A 22,500-nucleotide genomic window follows, 5' to 3' on the forward strand; every position below is an offset into this window, starting at 1 on the left:
AGAAAGTCTGTGAAAAACTATTTATATATTTCAAAATTAACATTAGATTTTTTTTTTTCATTACAAAGAATCTTAAAGTTTTCATTTGTTAATAGATTTACTCATCAAAAGAATCCAGAGCATCCAAATATTTCTATATCTTAAAATTTTCGCTGCGTTCGGCTGCGTTGATCTGAGATTCGATCGCCTCTAAGCGTATATTATTATTATTATTATTATTATTATTATTATTATTATTATTATTATTATTATTATTATCTGTAGTAGTAGTAGTAGTAGTAGTAGTAGTAGTAGTAGTAGTAGTAGTAGTTAACACCGTCTGCTAAGTGGAGAGGAAAGAAATGTCCGGGAAAGCTGACGACGGAGTTGGGGGTTCCTAAATGTCTGCAGGAATTTTTAAGTCTCCGGAGGACTCCGAGCTCGTATATTGCATCAAAGATTGTTATTATTATCATTATTATTATTATTACTACTTTTATTATTATTATTAATAATGATAATAATAATAATAATAATAAGAAGAAGAAGAAGAAGAAGAAGTTAAAACCGTCTTCTGAACGAAGAAGAGAGAAATATCCGGGAATTCTATCGACGGATTTGATGATTCTAAATGTCTCCAGGGGTTTTGAAATCTTCAGAGGGATCGTTTGGTGCCAAGAATAATTTCCTGAAAATATAGCTGATGCAAGCTCAGGATGCATCATTGAATATGACTTTCAAAGCAAACAAAGCAATCGGAATGTGGATGGATATCATCAGAAATCTTACAGGAAGATTCAACTGGCCTCAAAAGGCAGGTTCGGCCCTTCTGGAGCAGAATCTTGCATGCGAGGACATGGCAGTACAACTTCAGGGACAGCTGAGAACTCTCCAGGAGTCGGGGGTCTTCAAGTGGTTTTCGTGGCTCTTCCCAGAGGCACCGCGCTTCGAAGACTCCCGTGTAGTCGCCTCTCAGGATGGATTCCTCGGCAGGTGGCTGCAGTGCTGTTTGGATTGGGGGCTTGTGGAAAGCCCGCGAGGAACTACAGCAGTGCGAACTTGGATTGCGTCAGATAGAGAGAGAAGCATTAAGATTCAAAGATGAATTGAAATCAACGTGGTTCGTTGGCAAGCTTCTCTCCGAATTTGACTTGGGAGAAAAGAAGGAAGAAGCCCTTTCGAATGGAAACAAGAACTTTTACATCGGCATGGCTGCTCTGCTTCCGTCATTTTCGGCGGAACTATGCTAGCAAGAAGGAGAATGGCTGGAGACGATGTGGACAACAGCCCTCTTGAAGAATATGTTCCAGAAATAGAAAATGGATGCGAGGATCTGTTGGGAGGAAATGAACTCAAAATGGAAGACGGAGATCGGACTACTCTTGCAAAATCTTGAGGATGGAAACAATAAGTTACAAGGACAACTAAATGAAATGAGAAGTATTGTAGATGAATTGAATAGAGCGAAAGAGACTCAAGGAAAGATGACATTTGAGAAGGCATCAAAATACCAGAAACTGGAATCTGAATGCGTTGAAAAAGACCTTTAGATGAAACAACTGGAAACTTCGGTGGAAATTCTTAAAATTAAAAAGGAAGAAATAAAGAAAAGGGAAAATGAGAAAACGGAACAAATAAACAAATTGAAACGTGATGTTGATGAACTGAAGGAAGAAAAAAAGAAACTGGAATCTGAATGTGTCGTAAAGACCATCAAATGAAGGAACATGAAAATTTGGTGAAAATTTCCAAAAAGGAAAATGAGCAAAGGAAGAAAGCCCAGAGTGAGGAAACGGAACAAGTTAATAATTTGAAACTTGAAGATGAACTGAAGGAAGAAAAAAAGAAACTGGAATCTGAATGTGTCGTAAAAGACCTTCAAATGAAGGAACATGAAAATTTGGTGAAAATTTTCAAAAAGGAAAATGATCAAAGGAAGAAAGCCCAGAGTGAGGGAACGGAACAAGTTAATAATTTGAAACTTGTTGATGAACTGAAGGAAGAAAAAAAGAAACTGGAATCTGAATGTGTCGTAAAGACCATCAAATGAAGGAACATGAAAATTTGGTGAAAATTTCCAAAAAGGAAAATGAGCAAAGGAAGAAAGCCCAGAGTGAGGAAACGGAACAAGTTAATAATTTGAAACTTGAAGATGAACTGAAGGAAGAAAAAAAGAAACTGGAATCTGAATGTGTCGTAAAAGACCTTCAAATGAAGGAACATGAAAATTTGGTGAAAATTTTCAAAAAGGAAAATGATCAAAGGAAGAAAGCCCAGAGTGAGGAAACGGAACAAGTTAATAATTTGAAACTTGTTGATGAACTGAAGGAAGAAAAAAAGAAACTGGAATCTGAATGTGCCGTAAAAGACCTTCAAATGAAGGAACATGAAAATTTGGTGAAAATTCTCAAAAAGGAAAATGAGCAAAGGAAGAAAGCACAGAGTGAGGAAACTGAACAAGTTAGTAATTTGAAACGTGAAGTCGAAGAACTGAAGCAAGAAAAGGACAAACAAAAAGCTGATTTGGGGCGTGACTATGAAAAACTGGAATTTGTGTGCAAAATAAAAGACCTTGAGATACTGCAAGAGAAAAAGATTGTGGAAAATTTTAGAACTGAAAATGAACAACTGAAGAAAGCCCAAGGCGAGAAAACGCAACAAGTAAATAAATTGAAAAGTGAAGTTGTTGAATTAAAGACAGAAAAGAAGCTGAAGGTTGAAAACGTGGAAGCTCGTAAAACTGAGAATAAGCCAAAGAAAGAGATTAAGGAGAAAACAGAAAATAAGGATGAACATAAGAGGAAAAGCTTGTTGATGGCTGGATTATTTGCACAGATGAACAACAGAGTCAAAGACGCAATACATATTTTCAGTGAAGCCTTGACTATGGAGACGGACAACGATGAAGAAACAGCTCTCCTGCATGTCCTTCGTGCTGAAGCGAACGCAGCCACTGAGAAGCCTCCTAATATGGATATTGTATTAGACTGTTCCAAGGTTATAGAGAAAGGCCTTGAAGGGTGGAAAGCGTTCATGTTACGAGGGAGGCACCTCGTCAAACTTGGAAGTTCCTCTAGGCAGCTTTCTACTTGGGATCCAGACTTTAATGTATTAATTTATATGGCTTATTTGAAATATGAAAGAAACACGTTTAAATGTGCAAAAAAAAATTATCATATATATATATATATATATATATATATATATATATATATATATATATATATATATATATATATATATGCATATATATATATATATATATATATATATATATATATATATATCTTTAAATATATATATATACATATATATATACATATATATATATATATATATATATATATATATATATATATATATATATGTGTGTGTGTGTGTGTATATATATATGTATATATATATGTATATATATATGTATATATATATATATATATATATATATATATATATATATATGTATATATATGTATATATATATATATGTATATATATATGTATATATATATATATATGTATATATATATATATATATATGTATATATATATATATATATATATATATATATATATATATATATATATATATATATATATATATATCTTTCGTGGTGTTAGCTACCCATCACTCGATTACCAGGCTTGCGCATGGTGATATCGACCTTTGATCGGTCTGTATAAAGTTAATTTTATGCTAGAGAAAATCAATTATGGTGCTATTTAAATGCAGAATACCTAAAATTTACTGCAGTATATTCAAAAGAGGAAAAGGAAAGCGATTGAAGGGTTAGAAGCCAATTAGAATTTGAGGTAAACGAGAATATCTATAATTTATCATAAAAATAATAACTAAAATGATGCAGTAGAGATTTATATAAAAATATTTTGTCACCTTCCATAACTACGTCAGATTGTCATCGCAGTAAGAAATATTTTAGTGCTATTCAAACCACCAGCTATTGAGCTTTAAAACACAGGGAAAATTTAAGACATTATAATTCTCTGCGTAAATGTTGCTTGAGAATACTTTCCTTTGAACTTACTAGTTTCCTTGCTTGAAGTCCCTTGTGGTGTAATTTCTAAGTCCAATACTTGCAATCGTTGAACATTTATCAAAACTAAAAGTTAGAGCGATAGGAAGATTTTTGCTATAGTGAAATTGCCTTTCTTTTTATACACAATTCCTAATTATGGAGTAAAACATTTTATTTTCATTATTGGCATTATACAGTAGGTTCACTTAATGTGTTGATTTTTTTTTCTCCAGAGGTAATTGTCTTCCATTCCTAGCCAGAGTTAAATCAACCAATAATTTCTGCCTTTTTTCAGCATGTATAATTAATTTACTTGGTCTACAAAATTTACTTGATGTCAAATGCAAAATGATTAAGTATTTCTGTCAAATTTATCCTAATTGAAACAATAGTTTGTATCAAAGCAAGAAATATACTGTTTATAAAGAAAGTTAGCTTCCCATATATGTTAAAAGCTCAATTGAATCTGAATTATGCCTGTCAAGAAATGCTTGATTTTATTCTTACACTTAGAAACACATCTCATAACATTTTGCCTCCTCAGTTATATCCTGGTGCAAAGTGACCCAATCATTATAAGCCCATCTCATTAGCAACTAATCTCTTGTTTTCTGTGTCCCCAAATGCTATCCAAGACGCTGGAAAAACAACTAACTTTATTTCCTTCGAGTTCATTTTCATGAGGCAAAGTTAGGCACTGGGAGCCACCAAGCACAAGAGTCATTTCCCCTAAAAGTTTTTCGCTGGGAAATAGCTTTGGCTGACCCACACTGTGTCGATCTTCTCGCGAATTTTTGCTTGTTGGAATGCAGGCTACGGCTGGGACTGTTTACTTTCATTGGGCAGAATACTTTACTTTTCTATTTATATGTAAGTATGTTTGGTTTTCTGTTCATTTGCCCATCATTCTTTATTAATTGTTTTAACCTGATTTAGATTTAAATTGAATTGTAATAACAAAAGACATCGGATACAGATATGGTAAACACGCAGTTGATGAAACAGCCATAATTGTTGTGGAACAATGACCAAATAAAGACCTGTTTCCTGCGGCACACCCAAGTTTCGAAACCGAGCACAAATAGCACCTGGAACTGAAGTTATTATTTACTTTGATAAACTCTGAGCCAAAGTTGGGTTGAAGGTGTTCCAAATTAGGAAATGTACACATGCAGTTCTAAAACCCTTTTAGCCCCGACCGAAAAGTTCCCGCTTCAAGCGCCGGAGAAGGATAAAACTCGACTCTCACCTTAACTTGGGTCTATTTGATTTGGACCTCAGCCAGTTAGGTATTTTCTTCCTTAATTTGCGCTTCCAACCAGTGAATTCTAAACACAAGGAAAATTTAAGTCACTTTCAGAAAACTCTGTAAGTTGAAGGGAACAAAAACAGTGGAGTAATTAGATCAATGAGAGACAGTGTTGAATTTCATGCTTCTTGGACAAAATAGTAATTTGATGTCGAGAAAGATAGAAAGGAAATCGTATGTGGAACCACTGTAAAATGGATAATGTATTAGGAAAAATAAATACCCCCAAAATATGTATTTGAAAAGGAAATATTTCACCAAGCTCGAATTTCAGTGAAAAGGTATCTGTGAATACGTACGTTTGGAACGAATCGTTTCAAAAGATTCTCCGAAAACAGTTCAATTTTCCTTCCTGTATTTGTACGTGAATGTTTTAAAGAGAATTTGGGCAATTTTTCGTCTCTCGGCTTCTTTCCAAACCGTAATGAAGTTTTGCAAAAGAAATTGCAAGATTCTTCCAATAGTTTTTTTTTTTTTTTTTTTTTTTTTTGTCTTGGAAAAGTAAAGCTTCTTTCTTTTGGATAGTCTCATTAAATTTCGCACTTGAACTCTGACACGTCCTTTATAAGTTAAGCTTATCTCAGGTTGTCTCCCTTTCCAGGTTTTTCTTTCCTCGCTTTAGTCATTGCTCTTAAAAAAACCATGTACACATACAAGTATTTTGATTTGAGGTTTTCTGGCATCCTTAGATGCAAGGATGCCAGAAAACCTCAAATCAATCAATCAATCAATCCATGAATATACATATCACAGCCTTTGAAATAAGATTAGAAATTATCCTCTATATCTGTAACATTTCAAGATTTGTTTGTGTGCATCATTATGGGTGCACAAAAGTAGTGCCATGCGCTTAAAAGCAATGCATTTTTTTTTAATTATATAATTTTCTTATAGCGCAGACGTATTAATAATGTAATTCTCTTTAATACCGCAAAGGTAAATAGAAAGTAAATTTTATCTGAGGAAAGGTTGTTATAAAAGAAGGAAAAGTAAATTGGTAAACCACCTAAGTTCAGCATTCTACAATAATAGCGAAGAATGTCAGTGATCCACAATAGAACTTAGGCACCCAAATATCCACTTTTATTTGATTTGACTCCGATTCCTGCATAATGCAATATTAGATTACTGAGATGGATTTATAATTGATTAATCCCGGTGGATATTTCTGGCACTTCTTTAAAAAAGAAAAATTAAGTTTCTAACTGAGGAATAAGTAGGCTATACTAAACAATTAATACGGCACCGCAGTGAGTCAACGACCAAGTTGGTTAAAAAGTTTTCTCTGTTATATCATATGACCATGTTTCTGATATCATTCAGTCTCTTGGTAATGAACTTTACGACAATTACCCAAAATTCTGTCATGACGTTTTCATAGAAAGAAAAAAAAAAAACATCAATCATTAATGAATATCTTTTCCTCCCTGTCCATTGGCATTCAAACAATAACCCTCAAAATTAAATTTTTCCAGTTGAATTGATGTTCACTAAAAAGAAATAGCATAATGACAATCAAAACTTCCTCAAATAATATAAGGTATACCAACTATACAATTGGTTTTGTCTGTTTGGACTTTCAGTAACATTTAAGTTTACCCATAAAATCACCTATTTTATAGAATTCCATCTCCCTTGTTATAGTCGACAGTGATCCTAATCTTCTGACCTCAGTAGCATTCAATCAAACTACTAACCTGACACAACTCGGTTAACTTCACTTATTGAGAGACCAGTGGTTTAGTAGACCTGGCGATCTCTAATATGTTGTTAGCAGTCATGGAAACTAATTCTCAGTTATAAACTACACTTCTCTTGAATTTGGATACTTGATAAGCTTTTGGTGTGATAGACGTGCCAGGCGTGTATATGTTTTTGTGTCAATCAGTCGCCCTGGATCCTGAAAATTAATACTTATCATTAATAAAAAGAATATAAAGAAGTCAAATTACATTAGTAGTAAGCTCCCTTGACTATGTGTTGTAATTCTTTGAAACTTGCAACTGGTTCTATGGCTCTAGGTGAGCACTAAATGGTTATGGTTGGTCTCAACAATCAACAGACTTGATTAATGAATACCAAGAGCTGGTCAATGGATTGTAGCATAAATGTAGAGGCAGATTTACTTTAGATTTTTCTGGCTAATTTTCGGAGGAACTGGTGATAGGTTACCTTACCTTATAGGCAGATGCTGACGTTCCAAGAAGCCATGGTGATAGCTAACTAGATGGGTCAGACTCAGGAGTAAGTTTTCAATGGGTTTAACGGAGAGAGGGCCACGGTGGATGACCAACTTAGTTGTCTCACTGGATCGAATGATTGGTACTGACCTTCCGTGCAAGTCAAGTAAAACCACCTCCTCCGTTAACAAGATAAACAAGGACAAGTAAGGAATTGGACTACTTTAGCTCCTTCTCTTTTGCTCATTGCGTCCATGGCTTTGCTTATTCTTTGTAGGACGTTTCCTTGATTTTGATTGGATAGATTATTGGAAGACAAAGTAGCTGCTACCTAGTACGAGAGGCTTTCAGGTTGCACAGTTGCACACTGAAATTCCTGGCACACCTCGCTCTGAGAAAGTGCATCTTGTCACACCCTTACTGCGCAGCAAGTAGATGATGATGATTTGTAATTGCTCTCTGATGATTGATTGCCCACACAAACACAAGTGTTCCCTGGAATATGCTTATTTATGCTGAATTCTTACATACCAATTGTAAATATACTATCTTAAGAAAATGAATTTTTGTTGGACTCGTGAATTATATATAACTATCAACCTGGACAAAATTTATAAACTATACCAAAGTTCATTATTCTAGCCAATAACTTTTCTGTTAGAATGTTATATCGAATAACGCAACAAATGTGTCTATACAACGTAATTATAATTTGGAATCATTACTGAAAATATTATGATACTATATTGAATTACTTTAAAACAAAATGCCTCGATCCCCGTAATAGCTCTAAAAACCTACTCTGCCCTACCCCACACTTGACGCCTTTAGAATCACACTCTTTCGTATATATATATATATATATATATATATATATATATATATATATATATATATATATATATATATATATATATATATATATATATAATAGATAGATAGATAGAGAGAGAGAGAGAGAGAGAGAGAGAGAGAGAGAGAGAGAGAGAGAGAGAGAGAGAGAGAGAGAGAGAGGGGACTCCTACTTTGTATTTATGAAAGACTTTTTAGTCGGGACATAGTAATTGCCAAACTAATCATCGATCATTTTTGTCAACAAGTCGGTCGCGAGAATGGTATATTAGATAATGCAGCAAATATAAGTAAGAATCGTTATACTGATAAAATTAGGATCGGATCATGTGAAAATATATTGAATTTACGTTCAGACATAATGTTTTGTGCTTCCCTTACCATCACAGACCTTACAGCTCTAACTAGTACTTCTCCCTCCCGTCATCCTCCCCCCGCCTGTTGTCCTCCCCTTAACAACCAAACTCTTCTACACCTGAAATTCTGGACTCAATAGATATTTGGGGTGACAGCGGAGAACCGGAGACGACAGGACATTTGTATTTGATTGAACATCTAGAAGAGCTGCCTACCATAGCAAAAGAATCTCTTCTACCGTTACCAAGAGGAAAGTAGCCGCTGAGCAATTACAGTGCAGTAGTTAATCCTTGCGAGAAGAAGAATTGTTTGGTAATCTCAGTGTTGTCAGGTATATGACTACAGAGGAGAATGTGAAAAGAGTATGCCAAACTATTTGGTGTATGTATAGGCAAAGAAAATATGATTTACAGGAATAAATCGTATCACTGTCAATGTTTTATCAATCATGGCTTATTTTCCCCATTTGAAACAACAACATGACCTTTGACACCATGACCATATGGAACATTTGTAAAGGAACGAAAATAGAATATATAAACTGCTGTGTATCTAATAACAGAATCGTTTGAATTAAGGGATTTTGGGTCATGCAATTTATAATTAAGAAAATGGCTATACAAAAAAGGGAGTTACAGCCTATAAAGAAAATATATTTGAATTTTCACGGAAAAAAACTAAATCAATGAATAACATTGTATTGAAAATATTGACGGAAGAAAAACCTCTACCTACCGCGCAACTTCCAAAATGGAAAAAAAAAACAAATTTCTCAAGGTTAAGTCTGTATTGCCCAGCGAATGCCTTTCAACCTCCCAACTTCCTCAATATCTCTCTTTGAGAGAAAACATCAGTCGGCCAAAAGTTTGTGATGAAACGAGAAGCAAAAGCAACAATTGTATCACCTTTACAAGTTGTTTGCTCTATCTTGGGGTACAAACTACTTGGCGGTAAAGTTACACCTGGGAAAACAACTAAAGTTCTCTTTTGGCGAATTCGATGTTTTGACTATAAAGTACAATATTCTTCCATTATCGATATTGTATTAAGTTGAAAGAATCAAATTTTTCAATAGGCTTTATCAAACCATGTAGAATTTGTGCCTATGGAGAAATAAATCATCCAATAGGATTTTGCATAGTAGAAAATTTTACTTTTGACATGTAACACTGAATTTTTATCCAAGTGTTTTAATCATCATCATCACACTAAAAATTGTTTTAACCATAAACTGAAAGATTCTTCCATGAACGATAGCGTGTAAGTTGAATGAATCAAATTTTCAATAGGTTTTGTCAAACCACATGTAAAATATGCACCTGTTTAAAAAATGAATTATCCAATAGGATTATTATTATTATTATTATTATTATTATTATTATTATTATTATTATTATTATTATTATTATTAGCCAAGCTACAACCCTAGTTGAAAAAGCAAGATGCTATAAGCCCAAGGACTCCAACGATGAAAAACATTTAACAATAAATTATTCCAAAAACAGTAACAGCATCAAAACAGATATGTCGTATATGAAATATAAAAAGACTTATGTCAGCCTGTTCAACATAAATACATTTCCTGCAAGTTTGAACTTTTGAAGTTCTACTGATTCAGCTGCCCGATTAGGAAGATCATTCCACAACTTGGTTACAGTTGGAATAAAACTTCTAGAAAACCTCTGATTTGTAACGCGGAATTTCTATCCGTTGTTTTTGTATTATCCTCCCACTCAAAATTCTATTAAAATATTGGCACAACGTTGGTGGCATTTTGGGAATTTGTGTGCGATCAAAGCAGACTGGCTTGAAAAATATGGAATTCATTTAGAAACGAAATAATTTTATTTAAGAAAAATTAAATTGAGAAAATTTGAAAAATGGTTTTGTCTGATATCCCCAGTATTGTTTATTCGACCTCTTCCTTAAACGCAGTTATATTTTTTAATGCAATTATTTGTAGTTGATATTTTGTCCTTTTTCATTTGAAAATTCTCACAATGGTGTTTTGTCCCATGTGATGGAACTAACATGTTAGTTGCCTTATTGAATTAAATTATGGGAAGTTTAAGGGCATGCTGAATAATAATAATAATAATAATAATAATAATAATAATAATAATAATCATGATGATGATGATGATGAGGAGGAGGAGGAGGAGGAGGAGGAGGAGGAGGAGGAGTAGTGGTAATGATGATAATCTTTGGAGTAACGGTAATGATGATATTTCAAATGTAGAGTATTATAAATTTATTGATGGGAATCAAAATAACCTCTAAAGCTCCACTGAAATACATTTTTTTTCATATTACAGATGGGTATAAATTCAATGACCTGATCCAGACATCATTCCCATGGACTGGCAGACCATCTCAAGGTAAGTGCTCCCCTTTTTCGAAGAATGATTCCCCATTATCTGGAACGGTTATTTGGGGAGGAGGTTGGGAAGAATATCCCGTTATAGGAGTCTCTCGGCTGGCATTCGTCAAAAGTCCGTATAAATCCTATTCCCGAATGGCTTGTCCATATTATGGTTGATTTGGTCTGGCTTAACGAAGGGTTTATGGCCGCTGAGAGTAGGTGTGGGTGGCGCTGATAAACACTGAATTATGTCTTTTAACATCATTTTTATCCTAGCAACGTATTGTGATGACATTGTTTGTCGTCAAAACAAGCAATGTTTTTGTGTTCGGAAACACGTTTTTCTAAGATTCTGTTAGCTTTCAGTAAAGAAAAGTCATTATGTTCGTAGTGTACTTCAAAATTTCTTATTTTAATAACTATTCAAAGGCACTAGAAATTATTATTTTTTGCATTAATTACTCAAGTTTGTATTACTATAAAGTGCTATTAGATGATCAAGGCCATTTGAATTTTAGGATATTCCATCTAATTTTGAGTGGAAAGGTACTTTATAACCACTATTCATAAAGGTTCACTTTTCTTCTTAATGTCAGGTATTACATTTTTTATTCGCTAATTCTTCGTTCAGTTGTGTTTTATGACGAGAAATAATTAACATACCATCTTAGTCAGATTTATTTTTTCGATATATCTTGCAGATTGCGGATGAGATTTTATTTGGAAATTTGAACTGTAGGGTGGCCAGGGCACCAGCCACTCGTTGAGATACTACCGGCAGGTAGTTATTGTTTCCTTTGACTGATCAAATGGTACTGCATTGAATCCCTCTCAGGTTACGGCTCAGTTTTCCTTTGCCTACCCATACACAAATAGTCTGACCTATTCTTGGTACATTCTCCTTTCTCTTCATACATCTGACAGCACTTAGAAAACCGAAAAATTCTTCTTCACTCAAGGGGTTAACTACTGCACTATAATTGTCCACTGGCTACTTTCCTCTTGCTCCGGGTAAAAGAGACACTTTAGCTATAGTAAACAGTTCTTCTAGAAGAAGACCACTCCAAAATTAAACCATTGTTCTCTAGTCTTGTGGTAGTGCCATAGCCTCTATACCATGGTCTTCCACTGTCTTGGGTTAGCGTTCTCTTGCTTGAGGGTACACTCAGCTACACTATTTCCTCATTTCCTTTCCTTGCTGGGCGATTTTCCCTGTTGGAGCACATGGGCTTATAGCATCCTGCTTTTCCAACTAGGGTTGTAGCTTAGCAAGTAATAATGATAATATTCATTGATATTCGTTTAGGCTCAGTTACTTATGAAAGTTTTGAGTACTTTGATAAATAACACAAGAATTTGCAATTCAGGTAAGAAATCTACGTTTGTTCACCATGACAAATTATTACAGTCTAACTATGTATGTTTCAGTATAAATAATTAAACGTAACATGTTAATAGGTATAAAAAAATACCCAGTAACATTTAAAATAGGTAATAATAAGATGTGTGTTAATTATATGATTCTAGAATTCGCATAACTTCCTTTAACATGCGAATTACTTTGTATTATCATTGAGTGTTCTTGGATATATTGTTGATGTTTTATGAGAGAATAGCAAAACTTCGTCTATAGTAATCCAGTGTAAAATATATTTTATTAGGAATATATATTGTGAACAAGCCATGCTTTATCCATGCTCCAGGGAAAGTGATGATGTAAATAAAATCTGGTCCAAGTGATTGTAAGACACATACAGTTACATGAAATTTGTTCATGAATCATCTCTCAGCATTATTTCTTAGTTCGTTGATTTAGTAGAGAGGAAATTTAAGTGTTTCAAAGACATTTTGTTTAGTAAAATGTTCAGTAAGACATTGTGCGTTGCCGGAGAATCTTGAAAAAAGAAAATGCTTGTGCTGTTTTGCAACGGAAATCAATATTTCTTGTTGCCAGATGAGAGGATGCCACATTATCCAGCATCAAGGAGAGAGTGAGGTCTGCCTAAACTGAGCCTGATCTTTCCTGGAGATATTTTAGAGACGTAGCAATAGAGAGACGGAAAATGGGGCCATTAACATATATATGGGATAATTTTCGAAGGCTCTCAAGGAGTTACGAATCCAAAATACCATTGCCTCCACTTTTTTTCATTCATGAAATGTGAATACGGGATAATGCGACAAATTACCCCTAAAAATTTTATAATGCTCAATGTACAATGTTTATGATCTCAGGATTATTCATCAAAGCATATAAGGTCCATTTGAAATCCATATATCTAGGGGAATCAAATCACCATCTGCCTGTTGACTCCTCTGGGTCATATCATTTGAAAGGAAATGGGACTTGTCATTAATACGAACATCCTTAACTTACCATTAGGAAGTCATCGAAGGCCAGTGTACTTCCTTCAGCTCTTTAGGTCATTTATTTTGCCTTCGTGCCTCTAAGGAATGAAATATGTAAAAATGGCGATCGTTGTTAAAAAGAAAAAAAAAATATGAATATAACAATTATCTCGAACAATTTCAAGATCGTATTATTATATTAACCATGCTAGCGATATTAATTATAGTTTATTATTATTATTATTATTATTATTATTATTATTATTATTATTATTATTATTATTATTATTATTATTATTATTATTTGTGTAAATGCCTTGGATGCACATTCTAATGTTTCTTGCAATAGAATATTTATTTCCAATCTTCATGAAACCTTCTTGTTTTAGAGAAGGACTGAATCAGTTAACTGTCATTTTGTTTGCTTTCCTCATCGTTTATGAAAAGTTTATTGATAGTGGTGTTTTATATAAAAAATTTTGTCTTTACATACTCCGTCTTGTATGTATAGCTACATGCAGTAAATTTGACTTTCTGTATATAGTAATGCAATATTTATACAGGGTTCAAATATTGTGCGTATACAGAAATATGTAAACATATAAACATTCCTGTGCATGTCAAATATGAAATTCATTTCGAGGTCTAGCGTTCCTGTGATTAGCTCCTTTGAAGAAATTTTGAGATCACTAGAATAGATTACTTTGTAAAATATACGAAATGAAATTCATGTTATGGCCAGATTAATGTTGAGAATTTAAGGAAGAATAGAGTAAAAGTTTCCACTCTTTGCCATTCGAAAAGGATATATCTAAAGCATATCTTGCTTATGTAATAAAGAGCAAGTGTGTATATATATATATATATATATATATATATATATATATATATATATATATATATATATATATATATATATAAATTCCCTGTCACACTGACGGGCAACCTCGGAAAACAACAGTCTCCCAAAAATTGCCAGAACTAAGGTGTAGTTATGAACGGGGGAGGGGGTAGAAGGGATGAGTCTCTGTGTGTGCACATGTGTGTGTATATCTATCTAAACATTTGTCCGCCAATTTTGATGGGCTGCAGACACCAGTAACTTAGAATGAGAAACCAATGAGTTTACTCTATCTACATACAATAAAGTTTCAATAAGATAGAATAGTTTTCGAAGAAAACTTTGTAGCTTCCTAGGTAGTTGTCATCTGTTCTTTGTAATTTCGTCAGAGAGACGGTCTTCCATTTTTAACTTTATTTTTCAGGAAAGTGGAGTGTTGATGTTGTTGCCTAGTAAAAGGAATACTTTTACTATAGCAGGATTTCTCTAGAAAGAATCTTCAAGAAGTATACTGACGCTTAATAATTATTAAAATTATAATAACGTTTCTACAATATCATGTTCTTTGATATAAATTTATTTCGCTTCAGGTTTGTCACAGAATTGTAACGATTTCATGAGCAATGTTAAGAAGCAGCACATCTAATACATTTAAAATTAATAATGACGATGCAGATCACCTAATGTGCTGAGAACATTATTGCCATGATTTTCAGTTACCCATCGAATGTTAGGCAAGTGAATCCAAATGTCTTGCCTCACATTGTTAAAGAAAACCGTAATTTTAATCAGAAATTCTTTGGAAAATATTCTATTTTCAGCCGTATTTCAGTAAAGCACAGGAGACCGTAATTTTTATCCTACTTTGCTATTATCTTCTACGGGTTGCTGACCGTAATATTACTACTGTACGTTTTTGTATCCGTTTTTAAAATGGTAAATGCCTGGCAACATTTATTCCAGGATTTTTACCGTTTTTTAATGCAAATTTTTAACAGTGCAAGGGGAAACATGTACCCACCACTGTCCCTCAGAATCACACAACAAATAACCTACCTAATGTTAACTTTAATTCTATTCAATTTTTGTTGCATTAGTACTGGCGTTAACTCTTTCCTGTTTCGCTCCTTCGTCGTAAAAAGATCTTCAACGAAATATTACACAAGTTTATTTTGATTTAATTATGATCCAATCCTATTTGTATGAGACAGCAAAGCTTTATCGCCTGCCCGGTATTGGTCAAGAAAATTCAATTATGTCAGTTGGTTATTGATCTTATCTTATCCAAAAGAAGGTTCAACCTAGCCTATCATTACTATATTTATATATATATATATATATATATATATATATATATATATATATATATATATATATATATATATATATATATATATATATATACAAAAGAATAGGTTCTATTGCTGGTGTTTTCCCAGTGAGACTGACAAAGGAAGATAAATTGGTTCTTCTGTCCTTGATGTTTCATATCTTTTTTTTATACAAGTTTGGTGTGCTATTAACGGACATGAGGCGGATAATGAACTCCTAAGTTGAGTTTCTAGAAGAGAAAAGTTAATGGTTTAATACAACAATTACCCTTTAAAATTTTCATTGACTTTGATATGGTGACCGCAAAATAAGGTGGCAGTAAAAAAAAATTTTCAACTAATCTGTAATATTATGTATTTGACCAATGCAGACTCATTTTTAGTGCTTGCACAAATATATATTTATGGGGTAAATGTATCGATAATTGCGTGAAACTGCCTATGGAAATGGATTACGAACAATTTACGTATATGCTATCGCGAATTAAACTTTTTTTTTTTTACCCTCGCCAAAATGAAAAAACACAATGCCAGTGAATAAATGAATAACTGATGATTGCAACTGATGTGTCAAAAGCTTTACAGTTTTTATTACGCGCGCCAATTTGCAATTCCCCCGCGTTGATGGCACAAAGCCCTATACGAATTTTTTTTCTTTTCAAACATACAAGTATTTATCTGGGATTTCAAAGGTCGGTCATTGCTTCATACCGACTCCAATTCTTTCATTTTCTTTCGTAACTTTCTTTAACCATCCTGTAACTGGTGATATGAATATATTAAGGAAAATATTGATTGAAAAATTCTGTTCTGTTCATACATTTCTTTACTCCTAACTTTTTATATCTATATACCTAATTATTATTATTATTATTATTATTATTATTACTTGGTAAGTTGCAACCCTAGTTGGAAGAGCAGGATACTATAAGCCCAGGGTCCCCAACAGGGAAAATAGCCCAGTGAGGAAAGGAAACAAGGAAAAATAAAAATATTTCAAGAACAGTAACAACATTAGAATAAATGTTTCCTATATAAACTATAAAAGCTTTATCAAAACAAGAGGAAGAAAAATTAGATAGAATAGTGTGCCCGAGTGTACTGTGACGGCGCCGAGTAAGGATGTGAACTCAAAGGCAGATTGGAAACGACTGAGTTATATTATTGTGGAACACTCTCCTTATATACAAAACCTCAAGGCAACAGGACATAACAAGTTCACGAGACAGACAATATTACAAAGGAAAAACCAGACATGAATTTTCATGTTCATTTTAGTGCGAGGGAAGAGCGAAGATACAAGCATAATATATACAAAAGGAATTATGTACAATTGTGTGAAACACGGTTGGTACATGGCTCCCTCCCTAAAAATGACATACTGTACATGTTATATAGGGTGCCCTGATCTAGAGAGGCGAACTGTAGGCGGATCATCTGGCAGAAGATAAGCAGGTTTAGACGATCAATGGAGACCAAGTCTTCTTTGCCCCGAATGTTTAGGAGGAATGCTTTCGGACTGCGTCGGATCACAAGGAAAGGGCCCGTGTAAGGGGGCGTTAGTGGTGGCTTGCTGGTGTCGTTGCGCAGGAAGACGTGCGTTGCAGAGTGCAAGTCCGTTGGTATGTGATGCTTCGTTGGGGGCTTGTAAGTCTGGCGGCACGGAGTAAATTTTCCCACGACGTGACGTATGCTCTGGAGATCGTCGGAGGAGGTTGTAGAAGGAAAAAATTCGGCAGGGACGATCAACGGGTCGCCATACTCCATTTCGGCTGCCGAGACGTCGAGGGCGTCTTTAGGAGTGGTCCTTAGTCCCAGGAGGACCCAGGGAAGCTGAGTAAACCAGTTGCAATCCTTGCAGCGGGACATCAAAGCTGCTTTGAGGGTGCGATGAAAACGTTCAACCATTCCATTGGCAGCGGGGTTGTAGGCCGTTGTCTGATGTAGGGTGATGCCCAGGAGATTCGCTAATGACGTCCACAATTGAGAGGTGAAAGTGGTTCCCCTGTCAGAAGTAATATGCTCAGGGATACCGAATCTTGAAATCCATCCAGAGAGTAAAGCAGATGTACATGAGGCGGACGTTGCAATTTCCATGGGAATGGCTTCAGGCCAACGAGTGGAGCAGTCGATGACGGTAAACAGGTAACGATGTCCTTGTGATGTGGGTAGGGGGCCTACAACGTCGACGTGAATGTGTGCGAAACGACGCTGAGGTTGAGGAAAGGTGCCCACTTCTGAATCCGTGTGTCGATGTACTTTGGAAGTTTGGCAAGAAGTACAGGCACGGACCCAATCTTTAGCATCCTTAGAAATGCCGTGCCAAATGAACTTTCCCTTCAGCAGCTGTGCAGTAGAACGGCACGAGGGATGTGAAAGGCCGTGGATGAAATCAAACACCTGTCGGCGCATGGGAGCAGGAATCCAAGGTCGCGGTCTACCAGTACTGACGTCACAGAGGAGGGTGGTGTTGGAGTCTTCGAGGGGAAAATCTTCCCAACGGATGGACGTGCAGGATGTCCTACAAGCTTGATACTCTGGATCCTGTCGTTGGGCTTCAGCCAGGGCGTTGTAATCCAATCCCAGTTGAACGGCAGCCAACATGTTTCTTGACAGGGCATCGGCAACGGGATTCATTTTCCCAGGGACGTATTGGAGGGTGCAATTGTATTCAGCCACGGCGGAGAGATGTCGGCGTTGACGGGCGGACCAGGTGTCAGACTGTCGAGTGAAGGCGTGCACCAGAGGCATGTGGTCTGTGCGAATGACGAAGGGCGTACCTTCTAAGAAATGGCGAAAGTGACGGACAGCCAAGTGCACCGCCAGCAATTCTCGATCGAAGGTAGAATAACCCGATTCTGCCTTGGACAGTTTTCTGCTGAAGAAGGCCAATGGGCGGGGCGAGCCTTTGACCACCTGCTCGAGTACTGCACCAATAGCGACGTCGCTGGCATCGGTGGAGAGAAGGAGAGGGGCATGTGGGATAGGAAAAGTGAGAGCCGCAGTAGTTGATAAGGCCTTCTTTGCATTGCAGAAGGCTGCTTCTTGAAGGGGACCCCACTTCAGATCCTTTGGCTTGCCCTTGAGGGAGGCGTAGAGGGGAGCAAGAGTGGCGGAAATGGCTGGCAGAAAATGGTGATAATAGTTGATCATGCCCAAGAATTCCTGCAGAGCTTTGACGGTCGAGGGCGCGGGGAAATTCTGAACGGCTGCTACCTTCTCAGGGAGGGGATGGACTCCTTCAGGAGTGATACGGTGCCCTAAGAACGAAACTTCGTTGGCGCCAAAGGTACACTTGTCGTACCGGACTACAAGGCCGTTTTGTTGCAGGCGGTCGAGCACGATGCGCAGGTGACGGAGGTGTTCCTCTTTTGAGGAGGAGAACACAAGTATGTCGTCCACATAACATACACAGAAAGGGAGGTCCCCTAAGATGCTATCCATGAGACGTTGAAACGTTGCCCCAGCATTACGAAGGCCAAAACAGGAGTAATTGAAGGTGTATGTGCCAAACGGAGTGGTGATGGCGGTCTTGGGGATGTCTTCTGGGTTCATAGGCACCTGATAATACCCCTTCAGGAGGTCGAGCGTAGAGAAAACCTTCGCTTTGTGCAGGTAGGAGGTTACATCGGCAATGTTTGGGAGGGGGTAGTGATCCGGTTCAGTTTGCATGTTCAGGCGCCTGTAATCCCCGCACGGACGGAGGGAGCCGTCTTTCTTCAGAACGATGTGTAAGGGTGACGACCATAGGCTGGAGGCCTTTTGGCAAAGGCCCATTTTCTCCATTTCGTCGAACGTCTGTTTGGCGGCTGCCAATCGTTCCGGTGCCAGACGTCTGAATTTTGCGAAGACTGGGGGTCCCGTCATCTTGATATGGTGATAAATACCGTGCTTGGCAGGAACCGTGGGCGTTTGGCGAAGTTCTGGACGGAAAACTTCCGGGTACGACGTGAGGAGGTGGGCGTAGGCATCCGTGGGTGCGCTGATGTGGAGAGCGAGGTTAGAGGGGGCTGGTTGAAGAGGTGTCGACAAGTACGAGTCTGCGTTGACCAATCGTCGGTGGGCGACATCGACCAGAAGGTGGAAATGAGAGAGGAAATCCGCACCGAGGATTGGCATTGTGACGTCAGCAACGAGAAACTTCCAATTGAATATACCGTTTCCGAACGATAATGTGAGGTTCTCGTAACCGTAGGTGGGTATCGCATATCCGTTGGCAGCTACCAAGCGGACGTCGGCAGATGTAGACAGACTACGTTGTGCCTTGAAGAGTTTCCTTGGCAAAAGAGAACGACAAGCACCCGTGTCTACCAAAAATCGCACGCCTGTTCCTGCATCCTGTAAAAAGAAAAGATTAGAAACATGGGAGGCCACCGCCACAAGCGATGGCCTACTTACACGTTTTTTGGCCACTGACAATCTTTGGCACATTTCTTCACGGTTGCCCCGAACCTGAAGTGGTAGTAGCAAAACTGCGGCGGATGGGAGGTAGTAAGTGGCTGTAGAAGTCGTTCGTTGGGGCGGGAGCGATTGATGGGTGGTGGGCGGCTTTGTCGCCGCTTCGGCACGTCACGGGGTAGGCGTGTATGTCCTACGGCATTCATGTCAGCTTCGGTTGACGTTGAATAGGCATCCTCGTCGTCAGGGGTGGAGGCATTGATGGAGGTCTTGAAGTGGCTGTCCATAAGGGCGTCGGCTTTGGTCATCAAATCCTTTATGGGTAAACTATCGACATCGGGTATGGCAGCGCGTACAGGTTCAGGTAAGCGGCGTATCCAAAGGGCACAGAGTAGGTTCACCTCACGAGGAGAGCCGTCTGCGGCAGGTTGAAGGCAAGCGATACTGGTCATTTCCCTGAGGGCAAGCGAAGCCCTTTGCTCCCCCAACGGTTGTTGCGAGAGCTGAAAAAGCTTTGCTATACGGGCGGCTGGCGACGGCGAGTACTGCTGCAGAAGGTATGATTTGAGGGCGTCATACGCTGTTTGGGTGTCTCCTTGTTCACAAAGCCAGTCGGATATTTCTGGGAAGGTGTCCTCGGGTATCGCTGCGAGAACATAATCTGCTTTGGTGGTTGAGCGAGTCACGCCCCTGATACGAAAGTGGACTTCAGCTCGTTGAAACCAAGCAAACGCTTCTCCGCTGGTGAACATTGAACGTTTCAATGGGGCGGCCGCAGTGCCAACTGCTGTAGTAGAGTCGGCCTCCGTCATAGTACCAACGATGGAGGGGCGAGGGAGGTGGTGGTGGGAGGCAGTGGGAGCGAGTCGACTTCCGGGGTCACCAATGTGACAGCGCCGAGTAAGGATGTGAACTCAAAGGCAGATTGGAAACGACTGAGTTATATTATTTTGGAACACTCTCCTTATATACAAAACCTCAAGGCAACAGGACATAACAAGTTCACAAGACAGACAATATTACAGAGGTAAAACTAGACAGGAATTTTCATGTTCGTTTTAGTGCGAGGGAAGAGCGAAGATACAAGCATAATATATACAAAAGGAATTATGTACAATTGTGTGAAACACGGTTGGTACAGTACCCTCAAACAAGAGATATGAAGAAGATAATAAAAAAAAGATGATGTGAATTTAGAAGATAGAGATTACATGAGTCTACTATCTAGATTAGGAGAAAAAAACCCAAGAAACATAACAAAAAGTAATATAGAGATGCAGATGATGTCTGACTTCAAGAATATCCTAGATTAAAAGATTCGACAAAATCCGTTGATTACGTAATTGTGGGTTCATTATATTGTTGTTCTCGTAACATTAAAATTTAGGGGCCCAGATTATGAGCAAATCTGAGTTGGAGACTATAATAGTTCTCTCTTGTATACTGGAAAATCTAAAGGTTTTGAAATGAATTATATACATAGGTGTATATGTTAGTGTGTAAATATATATATATACATATATATATATATATATATATATATATATATATATATATATATATACATATGTTTATATATATATATATACATATATATATATATATATATATATATATATATATATATATATATATATATATATATATATACATATGTTTATATATATATATATATATATATATACATATGTTTATATATATATATATATATATATATATATATATATATATATGTGTGTGTGTGTGTGTGTGTATATATATATATATATATATATATATATATATATATATATATATATATATATATATATATATATATATATATGTGTGTGTGTGTGTGTGTGTGTATATGTATATGCATTGTCCTAGCTTTACTCATATTCATTTTCAGTCCTACATTTCTGCTTTCCCTATTTAAATCTTCTCTCATCATTTGCAAGTGTTTGATATACAATATTTGGGTATTTTTTCCAATGATTATTTGTATTAGCTTCTCGATTCCTTTACGTTCATTTGGATATCCTCTCCCTACAAGCCTTGTACATAGACGATAAGTAAATAAAGATATTTCTTTCCGCTCTGTGACTCGAACCCATGCACGACAGTGAAAGTGGACAATTACTCAGTCCACTGAGCTACGGAAGCTACATTATTTCAGCTTATACGCGCAACTGTATGTGCTAAATCTTTCAACTTCTATATAGGTTAAAGACTTTTAGCGGTAAGCATATTCTAAAACCATAAATAAATAGAGAAGTAATGTGGTCGTTGTGCCTATTGAAGGTACTTATATACAGTATATAGAATCAATTATCACTTTAATCATGTATAATATATACATTCGTAATACCTACGTTAGCATCTTGTCTTCATGACTTTTTCGTACTTTTTATAAGATACTCTTACTTAGACATACTTTTGAACCCGTTTCCTTTTGTGGTAGGGTTCGAATGCCCGCTCTTCGGCAAAGCTGAGATATCCACAGTATGCCGTCTCAGTAGCTTAGTG

Source organism: Palaemon carinicauda, chromosome 8 (genome assembly GCF_036898095.1).
Source record: "Palaemon carinicauda isolate YSFRI2023 chromosome 8, ASM3689809v2, whole genome shotgun sequence".
NCBI lineage: Eukaryota > Metazoa > Arthropoda > Malacostraca > Decapoda > Palaemonidae > Palaemon > Palaemon carinicauda.